Source organism: Eptesicus fuscus, chromosome 24 (genome assembly GCF_027574615.1).
Source record: "Eptesicus fuscus isolate TK198812 chromosome 24, DD_ASM_mEF_20220401, whole genome shotgun sequence".
Lineage (NCBI taxonomy): Eukaryota > Metazoa > Chordata > Mammalia > Chiroptera > Vespertilionidae > Eptesicus > Eptesicus fuscus.
Genome location: NC_072496.1, coordinates 11,067,144 through 11,084,786, shown reverse-complemented (window position 1 = coordinate 11,084,786; position 17,643 = coordinate 11,067,144).

Here is a 17,643-nt window from a genome sequence, read left to right as displayed (position 1 = left end):
GTTACCCTTACCATGTTGTGACTGTTACTATGTGGTGGAGGTGGATTCTGAAGCTGGTGTTCAGCTCCAACATTCATGTTTTTTTCTTTAAAAAAAAAATTATTGATTTCAGAGAGGGGAAGAGAGAGGGAGCAAGAGATAGAGACATCAATGATGAGAGAGAATCATGGATCGCCTGCAACCCAGGCATGTGCCCTGGCCAGGAATCAAATAGTGATCTCCTGGTTCATAGATCCACACTCAACCACTGAGCCACACTGGCTGGGCAACATTCATTATTTTAATCATCCCACTGAAATGTTTCAATTTCCTCTTTTCTTAAAAGGAGGCATCAATATGTACAGAAAGTGATGCTTGTGAGTCCTGCCTGAGGTGAGATCTATAAAAACATTTATCACATATACTGTGCTTTAAAGTTTATGTCAGATATTCAGGGACATCGTTAGAAATGTGGATTACTATGCTTGGTGGTAGTATAATTTTCTCATCAGACATTCATGCCTGGCGTGTCTGGCTTCTCTTAAAGTGGCCTGCAGGTTTGGCCATTTCCAGTACATGGTTTGTATCTTTATTAAAAATTCTTGTAAAGCCTATGGTGTGTATATTTTTATGTATTAGCTAATAAAATGTGTATTTTATTAAAAGAGTATTTCACCTCTGCACGAGGCTTCTAAACTGAGACTTCCATTATCAGTTAATATTTCTATTGACAAAATTCCATCCAGCTATTGCATTGTAAATTGTGATTCGTGCTGGGAAAACTCTGGGCGAATAGAATGTGTCCTATGAGTCAACTAGATGAAATTTTGAATGGAAATTTTGATCTACCTACTTTGGCTCCAAAGTTCACTTCTGCCATACTCCAGGATCTTGAAATATTGTACTTGTAAATATTGTTAATTAAATGGAATTAGAAAAGAATAAAATCATGCTAAGTATGCTGTAAGACAATGATGAATGAAAACTAAAATGGCTCTTCAATATGAACTCACTCAGTTGGATTGATCCCAGGTTCTTATCATGTGGAAATGGCTTGTATACAAAAAAGAAAACAGGAAATTATAGTGGCATCTGAGAAATCTGAAATGCTAATTTCAGATACTTTAATGTGTTACACGGAGAGCTTTAATTTTGTGTGTTGATGTGATAGTTGCTGCTGTATTTGGTCAGGATATTTTATTAGTTGTCATAACTGGATACTTCCTTTCTATTAGAAAGCAAGAATTTTAATTTACAAAACAAAATATCTTAGAGAAGTTTTTCTGAACTGATTTTTTTACTATTAATATTTTTCTTTTTCTTCCCAAAAATGTTGCTTTTCTAATAAAATCCTAGGAAAATCTTCACGGAGACAATAAATATATTCTCCTGTTGAGACAGGATTTGGGTGCAATCCAAATCATTATGTTTATGATTTAAAAGATGGACTAATTCAGAGGAGTACATCAAACCCTTTAAAACAAGGCAAATAAAGGTTTCAGTAAAGCAGGATTCAATTTTAAGGCATAACATCAAGATGATTGATTTTAATTACTTTGGAAGAACATTATCAGTTACGTAAATGTACTGCTTCAAATGTATTGAGCTGAGGAGAAAGACATTTTTCTAAAGATGTAAAGACATTATAAAGCTCAGTCAAATCACTTATAAATCAATGATAAATCAATTTCCCATTCATTTTTTTTGCACTCACCAAACATCGGTCATATGCAACTGCTCTATGATGTCTTTGCATTTACGGAGGAAAAACTTAGAATATACCTACATGTGGAATGTCATTTCACTTTATTAACCTAATTAAATAATGACACCCTTTGCCTAATTTGCAGTACACACAGCTCCTCTTCACACAATACTTGTGTAGCCCAAGGTGAGGAAAGTCCTCTCTTTTGATGAATAGCTGCGCTCCCCTCATTAGATCTAGAGAAAGCTAGGTGAGACTCTGATTCACAAATATCTGGAGTCAGAGGAAATACGATTCTCCATTATGCTGACTTTGTTGGGGGACAATACTCCAGGGGGTCACTATTTCTTTTATGACAGCTTTTTTCCTCAAACTATCTTTTTAAAAATGTCTGTAGAGCCTTGGAAAATGAGACACTACCTTCCTGTTGCACAAAGGACAGATTTTTCCCTCCTGACCAAGACAATAAAAGTAATGTCTTTATCCAGAACAAAGGTTGTGAAGGTTTGCCCAGCTGGGGTGGCTCAGTGGTTGAGCATCGACCTATGAACCAGGAGGTCACGGTTTGATTCCCGGTCAGGCCATATGTGTCCAGGTTGCGTGCTCAATCCCCAGTAGGGGGTGTGCTGGAAACAGGCGATCCATGAGTCTCATCATTGATGTTTCTCTCTCCCCCTTCCTTCCACTCTGAAGTCAATAAAAAATATTTTAAAAAATAAAGATAAGAATTGCATTCTATTTCTTAAAATGTTGCCTTTTGCATTTTTGTTCTTTACACCCCACATTATTTATAATATATTTGTTTTTACTCCATATTTAAGAAAACATTTGCAAGCCACCTAAAAAATTAACAAGAAAAACATCACGCAAGAGGGGTTTAAAAAAGAAGAAAGAGTGTGGAAGAAGAGAGAACAGATTAATCCACAAACTTCTTAAATGGATTAAAAGTGATAAATGCTGGGAAAACCTTTTAAAGCAGAGTCATCACTTTATGTCTTTTTCTAACTTCAGCATTTGCTTCCTAAGCTTCATCTTATTCTTCAAAGAGCAATTCATGATCAAGACCCATTTTAACTCTGTCCAAAGGAGGGCTCTATGCCCTTGGATGCCCTTAATGTTAAAAAAAAAAAAACTAAACAAAACACAACAACACAAACACACACACCAAAAAACAAACACACACACACAAAGTCTTACAAAGCTGTCTTTGCTGCCTGTTTAATGTTTCCTATTATGTTGATGGACTTTCTCCATGTTTAATTAGTTGACCACACTCAATATTGTTAAAATGATTTCGTTATATGGAGAATGCTATTTAGATGCAATATTGCTTTCCTTGGGACAATACAATTGACTGAAACTTATTTATGACAATTTAAAGTGGAAAACACACAAACACACATAATTCTGTTTTTAGACATTGAAAGATCTTACATTGTAATAGGAGATGCAATCATCCAATCAGATGGCTGCCCACTAAGAGCAGAGTGAAATCTCCTGTGTAAACGGATTGTCCAAAGGCCACACTGTCCAGCGCTGCCTTAGCCTAGCCTACCATACAGGGTGAGAAGCACGGAATTTTTCTTTATTATAAGCAATAAAAGCAATTTGCCTGAACTTATTACAGTATGTCTACGTTATTAGCCATCCCTCGAAATACAATGTGCTTAATAATTCATACTTTGGAACTACTTCTACGTGTCTTTTCTTTTTTAAAGGGAACCATAACTGCCAGCACGCGGCAAAATTATTCTAATTAGAAAAATACTGAAGGCTCGGGGTTCGTTTAACAAATCAATACTTAATTAACAACGTGGCGAACGGCGGGTACGTGTTTCTGTCTTCTGTGTTACTGAAGTAAGATGTTCGCTTATCACCCATGTGGCTGAGGAACAGGGCCCAGAGATGCAAATAGAAAGGGAATGCCGTGCCCACAGGGACTGGCCGACAGCCAAAGCCCCTCTTCTACAGTGACCCCGATCATGGAAGCACACCATCCATTTCCAAACAAAGCATTTCAGCTTTTAGCATTTTTCTTGCTGGCTTGGGATTGTGACCAACAGGAGCCTCCAGTGGCAACCCCCCAGAGTAGACTCACCGACGTCTCCTAATTCTGATATGATTTCTTCAATATGCTCAGCTTTTTAAAAAATAAATACATTTTTGTTGATTTCGGAAAGGAAGGGACTGGAGGGGAGAGAGAGAAACATCAATGATGAGAGAGAATCATGGATCAGCTGCTTCCTGCATGTCCCACACTGTGGATGGAGCCCGCAACTGGGGCATGTGTCCTGACCTGGAATTGAACCGTGACTCCCCAGTTCATAGGAGGACACTCAACCGCTAAGCCACACCGGCTGGGCAACATGCCCAGCTTTAATAAGGAAAGACACTCGTAAGGGATTTTAGCTTTTGTATTCTTTATGTGTTTTAAAGCATCTATAAGATTGCTATAGATAATGAAAACTACTTTTTTTCTCTGATCCTTGTAAAGATGGATCAATGTTAATGTCAGGTGAATTTGTCAGCATGAAGGAAATTAGATGTAAAAAGTAAGGAATTAAAAGAAAAAAGAAAAATGTACTTAATTTGTGGACTATACAGAAATATACAAATATTATTTTTATGGTCTCTTTTTATATTAAACACATCTTTTTAGAAATGCAATAAGCTAATGTGTGCATCCAAAAATATATATTTAATTAGACATAACTATACTAGTATCAAGTAGCAACGAATGATTGTATTGAAAACTAGCATGACACTGGTTTATATGAAATACTACATTTCATATCGACTATTCTCTAACTTGTATTATGTTCAAATGATAGAATACTGTACAGAAGTTTTTTGTGTGTTTTTTTAAGTAAAAAATGAGTATACTAAATAGGAACAAAATGTTAAGATAGGTAATTGAGATGCAGGGATCTGAATTTGAGCTATTTTTTGAGATATGGATAATCAAAGTCATTGATGATAGGAATATTAATCTGAATGAGATTAACTTAAAGTACTTTAATGTTTGAGAGATGAGATAAAAATGAGGTGAACAGATGTACATATGGAGGGGAACCTATTTAACATAGCAGTAGAGTTGGATTTGGATATACAAATGGCATGCTGTGACATGGGAGAACGCAAATTCAGACATTTGGTGTGAGAAGTGATTATTGGCTTGAGAAGTGGCAATTGTATAATGTGCAACATTTAACAGAAAGGAATTAGAAACTGGTGCTGAGGAATGTGAGAACTTGGTATCCACAGAACAGAAATAAACATTTTAATTGGAAAAGGTCTAACCTTTAAAAACCACAAGGTGTCTTTTTAAAATTATGAATGGGCCTAATACTGGCTATAGCCCTCCATTTAATAAGATTGTGTTAATTTATCTCCTGTTTAATTAATGCAGCCCCATATTCCTCAATACACTTAAAACTCACTTAAATGCCTATTTTTATAAGTATTGCTTATTTTAAGAGAAAAGCATTAAAGCCCACAGAGTCAAAGAACAAGGACAGGGAAATAAAAATATCTTTTCACAGAGCAAATTTCTTATGTCATCATGCTGAGATTTCTGGGTTAATTTATAGGAGCTACAATTATAAAAAGTAATTTGTACTGTTCCTCATTTGAATAAACTAGAGAAAAACTATCAGAACCCAGAACCCCAAACTCAATAAATAGAGATTATAAATTTGAGACAAATTCTTTTTTCTCTATAAGTATCATTTTATTGTAGACCACATAATGAGAAAAGTGAAAATGCAACTATACGTAAGATGTCTATTTTCAATAATGTGTTGGCAGATTTTAAATCACAATTCTAAATGCCCCCGTTTGATTGCAAACCCTGAGAGATGTCCATAATTATTTTTTAGATATAAATGTATAGGTTTATATATCAACAGAGTTGACCTATGCAATTATTAATCCAAATTAGAAATGATTATTTTATACAGACTAATGCTGCAGTTCCAGTGACTCTAGAAATGTCCTATTTATTTATTTTACAAGATAGATGATTAAATAGAATACATAAGGCTCTAAGACTCAAAGACACAGAAAAGGAAACTTTAAAAATGTGGGAGATAGTCAAGAATAAAACTAGAACAATTCCCGTGAATAATGTTTGAAATAGGGTAAAGGAACAAATCGAACTTTTATTTTCAACAGCATTTCACATATTTTTGGATCGAATTTCTATAAAAATTTAAGGCACTTAATTCTTGAGATTCAAACAGCCAGTGGTCCTTGAGAACTAACTTTATGGAATACAGCCTGACATTTATGCCGTGATCCTGCAACGTTCGAGTTATCTAACTCTGAGCTACCACATCCAATAAAACCCGGGGTCATCAATCTCTTCCTTTGCAGGGTGTTTGAGAAGAAAGGATGAGATAATTTATGAAGAGTTCCTCCTACAGTTTCTGGATCATACAACATGGTAAAAAGATGAGCGCTATTATTGGTTTCTATCACATGTTAATTTTATATACTGCTACCATTTTTTTAAAATTTATAATCAGAAATGAGTGATAAACATATATTTTAAGCACAAAAAATGTAGGAAGACAGTTATACGATACAAAGTGCCCATTTCCCTCAGTTGTTTACCATTTGCCAGCAAATGAGAAAAAGAATGAGTCTTTGCTATCACGTAGTTGTATTCTTGATTTTCTCACTGCTGCCACTTCCAGACACTCTGCACATCAGGGAAAGACAGATACTCTTTTTATGAAGGAAAAAACAACAACCGTATACTCCATAAACCACAATGAGTTCGGAAGAGAGCGAAGTTCTTTTTCTCTTCAAAACAATGCAACTTGCTGGCTGTTCATTTGTTTTTGAAAGGCAGATTTGCAAAACATGCCGGGCAATTTCCAAAATCTATTCTGCAGGCCAGCGAAATACCAGTACATGACTTCTGTTTATTGTTGAGTTTCTTAAACATAAGGGTAGAGAATTGTAGTGTGAAACTGAGCCATTATATTGATAAAACTTTTGGGCAACATGTAAGATAATGCACAGATAATAATCCAAGACATTCTATTTAAAATATTTTATTTTAAAAATGTAAAGCTTATCCATAGGCTATATGCATGGCCCAATATATCCCACTTATTTTTTAAGAGATGCTGTTAGAAACTTGCTTTATTTACTAAGAAATTCATATTGCTTTTTAAAAAAGAATCCTTGAAATTAACATACAATCCCTTGACTTGTGTAATTGGACAGGAATTTTGACATATGAAATCCATTTTAAAACGAATCTCTGCCTCACAGAACAGCCTCAGCACCAGCCCTATCAGTATTTACTGTCAGCTCTAGTAAAAGACATTACTTTTGAAATTTTATGATCAGAGATTTCTGGTTCAAACTGACAGCTGGCTTGCAGGCCCCAAGGGAGCCTCCCACACTACTCATTAAATGCTGATGGAGATGCGATGAAATATTTTTAAAGCCCTTAGCAACCTTCTATAGTAACTTTGACAGATAACCCAGTGTCGGTAGCTTGTAGGAATTGACACTAAGACTACACAGAGTTGGATGGAGGAAAAGTGAACAGGTACAGACTAGAACTTCAACGACGAGCCTAGCTGAGAAATGAGAAGATGTTTCATTGTTTTGACCACCACTTGATCAATGAACCTCAAGACCCAGAAGTCTGAGAAGCGAGACGCTCACTATGACACTATTCTGGAGCTGTTCTCTGAGTCCGAGATTTCAAATCCCTGCTAATGACTGGGAGAGCATAAGAGAACACAGGTGATGGCCACGTGCATCGTGAGGAGGGTGTACCTCCTACAGGGAAATTGCCATAAGTGAGGGCAAAGAAAACATAAGCTGGGAGCAGAGCTGGCTGACAAGTGTAATCCTCGGTGGATACAACCCTGGCTCTGTTCTCTGGCTCGACACCAGGAAACCTGGAAACAATGTTCAGAAAAAACACTTAATCAAAGTAGAGCAGGGCCAGGAGAAGCAGAACTGCCAGGAACTGGAAATTGGACCGGGAGCTGTGCACATCCCCCTTCCCTTCTGCTGTAGATTTGAAAATAGAATCTGCAAATGGTGCCAGGAAACAGGAAGAGGAATTCAAGGTCAAGTCCCTCACCCTACCTATTAAGTGTTAGATAGTTTGTCCCCTGTGGGGGATGAATGTAGATAAAACAACAACATGGTACTATGAGAAAACAAACAACTACCAAGCAAGGGAAGATTAGGAATGGCACAGTAACAAACAAGAAATTGAGTCCTGGCTCTAGATAAAAATACTGGAAAATGTAATAGACATAAACATAATCAAGAAGGCACATGCATGCTTGCTAATATGTTCAATAGCATATATGGTATAGACATGATGTGAGCAATTTAAAGAATCAGAAGAATAAATTTTAACAAACGTGGTGATGAACTCACTGATATCAAAAAGAATAAAAATTATAGTAACAAGAAATCATTTTTCCTACTCTTTTAAGGAGAAAAAGTTTTTTAAAGATAGTATCCAATGTTGATGAAAATATGGAAAATCAGATGTCTCCATGTGTTGTTAGTGTGACTGTCCAATTCTACAGTCATTTTGATTTGGTTGCATACAATCTTAAACATAAAGTCTTAGCTCTCAAAACCTTTCCAAAAATCAGACTAGAAGGTATAATCAGTCCTGGTGAAGAGAACTTTCAGATTTCCTCTTTGGTCAAGATGGTTGTAAAATAATTTGCCTAACTTGAACAAGGACAGGAATTTATTGGAAACACAATGGGAAGCTCACAAGCTCACCTGGAAGGCTGAAGATGAAGGCTCAGCAAAGGAGTATGAACCAAGGTGATATATCACAACTTGATAGGCAGAGAGAAGTTTTATTAGGGCAAAGTCACCAATCCTACTGCCACTGAAAACTTAGTCATGGTTGATCACACTCCCTGCTTTATTATGTACGGCTTTACAGCACTATTTGGTATCTGAAATGTTATTATTTATTCATTTATTATAATATAAATTGTCTGTCTTGTCTTACAATGATATGAATCACTCGAGGGCAAGAGCTATTTTCCATGATTAAAGATGCCTTAACACCATGAATTTCTGATTGATTCACTTTGTGTGCCGATCTACCTTTTGTGTACGGTTAATTGATTTCTTCTCATTACCTCAGGGATTTTATACGTATGCTGAATGCCTCAATAACTGTAGACACAGAGTAGAGAAAAAAGGATTAAGGGATATTGTTCTTGAAATTCATTAATGAATTTCACTGATATTTAAATGTCTAGGGACTCAAGGATTCCAGGAACTCTATCAGAAGTTCATCCCCATCATTTATTTTCAATATGATTTTATGGATTCCAAAGAGAGGAAGGGAGAGGGAGAGAGAGGAAGAAAACATCAATGATGAGAGAGAATCATTGATCGGCTCCTCCTGCCCACCCCCTACTGGGAATGGAGCCCACAACCCAGGCAGGTGCCCTGACCGGGAATCAAACCGTGACCTCCAGGTTCATAGGTTGATGCTCAACCACTGAGCCACGCCAGCTGGGCTACATTTAGTTCTTAAGTTGTAGTTTTAGAGCATATCACCTTTCATTTCTGTCACATTTTCTGCTCTCTTTTTGAAACAGTCAATACTAATCCTGCCCTCAACTGCCAAGGTAATAGTACCTTGGGCATAAGTCCTGGGGAAACACTTCTCACTGGTTTGAAACAAAGCTATTTCCGTGACACTCATTGCAATCTCAGATTCCGTGCCAAGGTCTTAGTTAAAACACATGGCCTCGGGGACTGTCAGGCAGCCCTATTCAGCCATGGTGACTTTGGGAGATGTTTAGTGGGGATCTGGGAATAAAGCTCTTCACTTTTCTCACTGTAGTTTCATGAGTGAACTAGCCTTTTCCCACTGGATCCGGGCCAGAAAGTTTGAGCCCACAGAAGTGTCTCTCAGCTAATGGCTGAAAGCATTTTGAAAGGCAGACAGGAAAGCTGGAAAGAAATGACTGCTTTGATAATATTTTCAGCCAGATCAATTCTTACGTGACTTAATTTTTGGTTCTCTGTTTGTGTAAGCAATCCGTTATCATTATACCTTAAGCAGGTTGAGCTTTTTGAAACTTTATTTGCAAGATTTTAGTAAGTTGCAAGTAAAATAATCTGGAAGGGTGCACGTCTTCCGTTTCTTTGATCTGTACATATATATCTTCCTTTGAATAGCAGATGCAGGACTTTGATTTCGTTAGCAAGTAAAGCAGTGGTTTAAGAATAAATGGAACAGCCTGGCTGGCGTGGCTCAGTGGTTTAGCGGTGACCTAAGAACCAGGAGGTCATGGTTTGATTCCTGGTCAGGGTACATACCCGGGTTGTAGGCTCGATCCCAAGTAGGGGGCATGCAGGAGGCAGCCAATCAATTTTTCTCTCATCATTGATATTTCTCTCTCTCTCTCTCTCCTCTTCCTTCCTCTCTGAAATCAATAAAAATATAAGCCTAACCAATGGACACAGACACCAGGGGCATGAGGGCATGAGTGGGAGGTTTGGGGGGAAATGGGGCAATAAGGACACATATGTAATACCTTAATCAATAAAAAATAAATAAAACCACAAACACTAAGAAATAAATAAAATAAAATAAATAATGCAGAAAGGCAGAATGGAGAACTGGCCATAAGAAGGGGTTATTTTAATTAGTGTGGTCAAGAAGGCCACGCTAGTTCAGTGCTGTTTGAGTAAAACACAATGTCATATATGAGCCATATCCCTGCATTCTCATTTTTTTTTCCTGAAGAATCTCCATTATTTTGCTAAGAAGGACAGTATATGTAACACTATCAGCTCTATTTACCTGAACCTTACAAAATGTGCTGGGTATTGACAAGAAATAAATTATGTAGGTATCACTCCAAAGAACATTGATAATTGATGAATTTCTATTAAACACATTTTACTCTACTTTATTAAACTTGAGAGCTATGACCTATCTAGAGATTCCAGTTAAATTAAGCTAATTAAAGCATGGAAATAGCAAGGATGAAAATGGCATACATATAAATTGCTTAATGCAAATTTAAATTAATGAGAGAAGCAAATTTAGAAATGCCCTGTTTTTATTCAATTAATACAGTTATATCTTTGCCAGTATAGTCAAGTCACAATTATCATATTTAGAAAAAATAAATGTTTATTTAAACCTGACTTTTATGCATTTTTATATTTAGAGATTTCAGGATAATTATAATAGAAATAATTTCTTTTTCATTTTCCTGATGTACTGGTGGTTTAGCTTAGAGTTATAATTACAGAGTTTACTTTGTTAAATAACTATGTTTCATTTTCAGTAAAATCACTTTATAGTACTGTTTTGTTCTCTTTATCTCTCTCACACACACATGCACATATATATGCTTAAGATATTAGTTTTATTGTACAAACACATAATTAGTAATATGAAGACATGCAGAAATGAGAGGGTTAGCCCTAACCAGTTTGGCTCAGTGGATAGAGCATCAGCCTGCGGACTGAAGGGTCCCAGGTTCGATTCCGGTCAAGGGCATGTACCTTGTTTGCGGGCACATCCCCAGTAGGGAGTGTGCAGGAGGCAGCTAACTGATGTTTCTCTCTCATCGATGTTTCTAACTCTCTATCCCTCTCCCTTCCTCTCTGTAAAAAATCAATAAAATATATATTTTTTTAAAAAATAAGAGGATTAGATTAAAATAAATAAATTGAAGCTGATTAAAAGGTATATAGAGGAAAATGAGAAGAAAGAGCTAGTTAAGAATTAAATATATATTGAGAATCTGCCTTATATATTTGTGTGTGGGTATATACACACATGCACACACACATACAAGAACACAAACACACATATGCATATAACTTAAATACATTTTCATAGCCTGTCTTTCTATTGGTAGAATTTATATATTTTATATAGTTTAAAGTATATTTTTATTTTCTTCCTGAGACTATATTATAGAATATGTCATCTGATTTCCCAATACTTCTAAAGCATATTTTATAGTCAAATATTAAAATATATACATATTTATGGCACCAATATTGGTAATTTAAAAACTTAAATTATCCTAATCATAGTGCCCAGGGAAATATATAGAATTAACATATAAACACATAAATACATTTCTTTCTAGTAATTATATTTTTAATTACTATAAATAACTTTGGGGCATATCCCATTTATTACGAAGTTTTTTTAAAAAATTATAATTGTTTTCTTATTTTCTAAACTATTTTTGTTACTACATAGTAATAATATCTATCCTTATCTTATATTTGCCTCTGAAATATCTAATCATATCTTTGATTTTGTGGGATATTGAGTTTTCTTTCCCATTTTTGTATAATAAATTCTATGCTGAACAATAAACTGTTATATGCCATTTTTGTAAATCACAAAGACAGAGAAGATCAATACAAACCTAAACGTTTTTACTGATTCCAAAATTATTAGAGAAGAAAATTTTATCAACAATTGGATAATATATTTGAATAGTCATGGATCTACATAAAAGAAAGTATGATCAATAGGCAAGTAAAAATCTCAAATAACTGTCAGGTGAGTGCTGAAACTTCACACTTTCCCGGGTGATTAACATTTCACTTGGCAAGTTTCTAAAGCACCTGCTCCAAGAAGCTAAAAATGGAAACCAGACACACTTCCCCGTTTCTATCTCAATTTGGACAAGTGCATTTGAGTGAGATGTAGAAATGAAGACATCTCTCGAGGCTGCCTGGCATGCAGAGGATAAGTACAAATAAAGGGCAGAACCTCGGAGGCGCAATGCATTTCAAATTAAACGCAGACTCTTCGTGTGTGGAAATGGACAGCCCTGACCCCGTGTTCCTCAAAGCTCACCTTGAGGAGACAGAGGGAAGCTAGGGAGTCTAGGGAGTCGGGACCAAGGCGGGGGCGGGGGGGGGGGGAAGTAAAACTGGGGAACCCAGGTGGGCAGAATTGCTAAGACAATCCAACTGGGCGTGGAAAAAAGGGCATGCCTTAGAGACAAACTTAAGTTGTATGGATTGCTGCTAAGACAAGCAACTTGCAGATAACCAATCACAAGGCAATAAAGGGTATAACCAACCCCAAGAATGTTATTGAGACAAAATTCTTTGGAAAGACCAATCAGGAGCTAGCAAGGCCCTATCCACCCCTTGATTAAAAATCACAAGCTTCCTCTCCTCTCCCTCTGCAGCCCACTAGATTCTTGGATTGATGGCAGGAGACCCGCTCCCTGGGCCCCGTGGCTTATGGCCATGTGGGGCTCTACACATGGACTCATAGACGTTAACACCCGCACAGGGAAGGGAGCTCTGGACACTGGCCTGCTCCTGCAACCCCCGTGCACCTTTTACACCCTTGGCTTCTCCCAATAAACTTGGGTTCCGCTAACCATCTTTGTCCATCACTTCATTTTTGATTTTGCGAGACAAGGGACTCAGACTCAAAGACCCCACATTTTGGCTTCAACCTTACACCTGATACAAATTCAGAAATTTTATCATAAAGAAAAAGGACTTCCTTTGCCCACAGCGTTCCATTCCCAAACTCACCATCTTGGTTCTTCCCTTAAACACATTTGCAAACTTGTTTACTAAACCAGTAGCATATGCAACATTTATAAGTAAATATTTTATTTACTAAAAAAAAAAAAAAGACATAGACATTTTCTTACTTGTGTCCACCAGCTCCATTTTGTAGTAGTAAGAATAGTGCCAGTTGTCCAAATGTACCATGTGATTTTGTTATATTTTTTACCTAATATAAATCATACATGTATAAAGTATATATTTACTTTTGCATGCATTTTGGTATTGAGGTTTCATACTTTAGTTATGATATGGCATGGTTTTTAGCAAAAGACAATTAGATTTTATCTCACATGATTTCTCACAGTAAGCAGTTATTGTATCCTCTGGGAAGAGTTAAAATAATTGTCACCAAAAAATGTTTTATGCAACTGAACCAAAGCAACACAATTTGGAAGCAGTGGGACAAAGGCATAAAAGTGGCTTTTTGGGTCAAGGAAAAAACTTAAAAAATTCATTCTAGAAAAAGAAAGCCATCGTAGATATGACTGACTTTCTTTAACTATCATTTCATATCCTTAGCAAATCCTAGACGACTGCCTCTCAGGCTAAAAACACAGAGGTTATAGCTTTAGTTAAATATTTCAAAATATACTGGTCTATGTAAAAACCAAACATGAAAGAAATTGAGATAATTACCTTTCTAATCAGACATCTACCTCTATGACATATTGATTCCTGGCAATAAACTTCATGTCAACATTAATTCATAGATTTTATTTAAATATTCTGGCTATCACTCAGAATTCTCAAGAGATTGCATGCAAATTTAAAAGCACCCGAGCAATAACATGGCATAATTAATATTTGTCAACGAAAGCACACACAATAATTGGTAGAGCCACAGAACGAAGAGCTATTGACACATTCAGCAGGTAACCTCCTTTATAAGTAGGACAAGGTGAACTCCCCGAGAGGAGGGAGCGAATTCACCGGCATCAGCAGGTAAATGCGGCTGCGCAGGACCTGGCTGTAAGGGGCTGGGGGCCTCAGCATTTCTGTGTCTGTGGAGGGAGACCTATTCTCGAATTAAAGCTGGCTAAACAGATAAAGGTTGAACTTTTCAACTGCAAAGCAGGGATAGCAATGGCTCTGTTTTACTGAGACAAGCAGTAAAATTTTACTACACCTCACCAATTGGGCTTTTCAGCATTAATAGCCGAAAGTCTATTGTGCAGCTGTCTGCAATATAAATTAGGCTGGCATCAAGCACCTATTTTTATTTGAAGGGGTTTCTGACTTTTTTCCAACGTTCACATGATAAAAGCACTCTTAGTTGCCCAGCCGGCTTGGCTCAGTGGTTGAGTGTCCGCCTGCGAACCAGGAGGTCAGGGTTCCGTTCCCAGTCAGGGCACATGCCCAGAGCTATGGGCTTGATCCCCAGTAGAGGGTGTGCAGGAGGCAGCCAATCCATGATTCTCTCTCATCATTGATGTTTCTTCCATTTCTCCTTCCCTCTCCCTTCCTCTTTGAAAACAATAAAAAAAAAAACACAAAAACAAAAGCACTCCAAGTGAAAGGAGTGAAAAAGATGGGATGAATGAAAATCAGAAAAGTAAAAATTGGAGTTCAGAAGGCTGGACCAGATGTGTAAAATCATTAGTTTGATCCTCCTGACGGAACTTTATGGAAAACAATAAAAGCCACATAAAAGAATGCTGAAAGCATCCTTTTACTCTCTATCAGCATTGGTTTAGATGCGTCTGAGAGTGGCTACGCACCAGGGAGAGGAAAGTATGGAGGCATTTCTTTCCTTTTAACCATTAAGTTAATGGAGCTGATAAATGGAATTGTAACATTGACACTAAGTGACAGTCTTGTTCCTTCAGAATCTGCTGTTTCATTCTAGTTACTTCAACCTTGAATTTCTAATGTGTGCAGCTATTACATTTAATAGTTGTGTTCGGTGATTTTATGTGGTTCCAAAGAATAATAAAAGAAATGCCACTTCTGTCTGAGTAAAGAAAGTTAAAACACATTAGCGAAATTTCGGCTCCAGAGCTACATATAACTGTTAAAATTACTTAAAATAAAATCCATGTTTTTAGACTCAAGATCAGATAGAAAAATTAAAAAACAAACAAAGAGTGCCATGTTGCCTTCTTCCTATATTCAAAGAACAGGTGTTCACCTAAGTTTTTTTCTGGGATGATAATTGGAGGAGGCTCATAAATCATCTAAGAGAATAAGCCACTTGAAGATTTTAGGGAAGTTTCAGGCAGATAAAATAGTGGGAACAAAGGCCCTTAGATAAAAAGGATCCGGGAGCAATTTCAAGGATGTGGGCAGCACCATTTCAACAGTTGGAGTTTAGCACAAAGATTGTTCTGTTCTTGAACGCTGTATTCTTTTCTAATGTTCCAAAACCCACAGTGGCTCAGGTAAAGCTACGGTACAAATCCTTGTCAATTAGCTCACCATTTAACAGTATCTGCCAAAGCACTAGACTTTATTGATGGCTTTTGAACCTTTGCTGCCAAAAAAAAAAGATTTACTTCTTTAAGGATTTCCTAGCAAAAATTGATGTATTACTCCCAGGAAGTCAGCTTCACAACTCAGAATCAACTGAAAGAAGTCACATGTGGTTCAGAAGTCCTATCATTTATCTCAGTTCCACAGGGAGCGCCCCAAGTAAAGGTTCCTAGAACTTTCTGGAAGCTCACAAATAACTGGAGTGTCAACACTATCATAAGAGTTTTGAGTGAAAATTCTAGTTTAAAGCCATTCCAGCTGTGGTTTGTCTTGTCTCTGTGACTACCTCATCAAATAGAACTCTGTCTCAAGGAGGTCTACAGGTTGTGAAATAAAGGAAGTCTTCACACCAGGCATTACTGAGTTCATCGTGCCACCATTCAGATCGTTACGAGGAAAACACCCAACCATCGCTCACGCATTTTTCTGTTACCTTATTAACCCGACACCTTGAGAAGAAATGCGTTTTCTTCAACAACTGTTTTACTTTCTTCCATGTGGCAGTCACCATCCCAAGTGCTTTGGTGTTTCCTTAGCTCATTTGATTAGTTTCCATGGAGTCCCCTTTACTTTTGCCCCGACTTTATCCATGCACCCCGACCATTGAAATTCTCTTGGCAAACTACGGCTGTCACTGGACAATAACCCGAGATGCAGCTGCTGACGCTCCAAAGCCCAGGTGCTGACTACCGGAAGTGATCTTCCGCAGAGAAAGTATTACTTTTCCTAGTTGAAATTAAGGTCAAATTAATGTACTTGTAAAATTATCATTACCATCTTTGCCTTTTGAAAAAAAAATTTTTTATTGATTTCTGAGAGGAAGGGACAGGGAGAGATAGAAACATCAGTGAAGAGAGAGAATCATTGATCTGCTGCCTCCTGCACGTCCTCTAATGGAAATTGAGCCCACAACCCAGGCATGTGCCCTGACCAGGAATTGAACTGTGCCCTCCTTGTTCATTGGTCGATGCTCAACCACTGAGTCATGCCTACTGGGCACCATCTTTGCCTTTTAATTAGAGTGTTTCGATAATTTATATTTTTTGTGCGATTTTGATATGTTCTGGGTTTAAATCTCTAATTTTGAAATCTGCATTCTATTTGTTTCTGGTCTTCTTTATTCTCTTTTTTTCTCTTTCTCTACCTTCTTTTAAATAAGATTACTATTCATTGTGATTTTACTTTATCTCCTTTGCTGTCTCTTGTCTATAACTGTTATTTTAGGGGCTGTATCTGGGTTACATTATAGCACTTTAATTTATCAGAATCTACCTTGGAGTGATAGACTATGTCACATAAATTATAAGAATTTTCCAAAAATATGCTGTCATCTGTCCTTTCCTGGCCTTGGTGCTTATGTTATAAGAGAATGTATTTCTCTATGTATTAAAATTCCCACAACGTATTGCTTTTACTTTTGCTTTAACAGTCTATTATATTTTACAGAACTATGTAACTCAAAAAGTTACTCTTTTCAGTGTTTTTCATCCCAGTTGGTATCATTTTCCCTCTGCTTGAGGGTTTTCATTTCTTTTCTTTTTTTTTTTATATTACAGATCAGTTGGTTGTTAGGTCTTTCAGCTTTTGGATGTCTGAAACAAAGTCTTTATTTTTTCCTTTAGTTTTGAAAAGTATTACTACTCATACACATAGAACCATGGAACAGACTGAAGAACTTTAGAGGGAAGGTGGGGGGAGGGAGAGGGAGAGGGGGAGAGAAATTAACAGGGGAATTTCTATGCACATATGCATAGCCCCTGGACTACACAGACAATAGTGTAATGAAGACTTGGGAGGGTTGGGTGTGGGGTGGAGGGGGTCAATGGGGGGAAAAAAACAATTTAAAAAAAAACAAAGGGGACATATGTAATACTTTCAACAATAAAGCT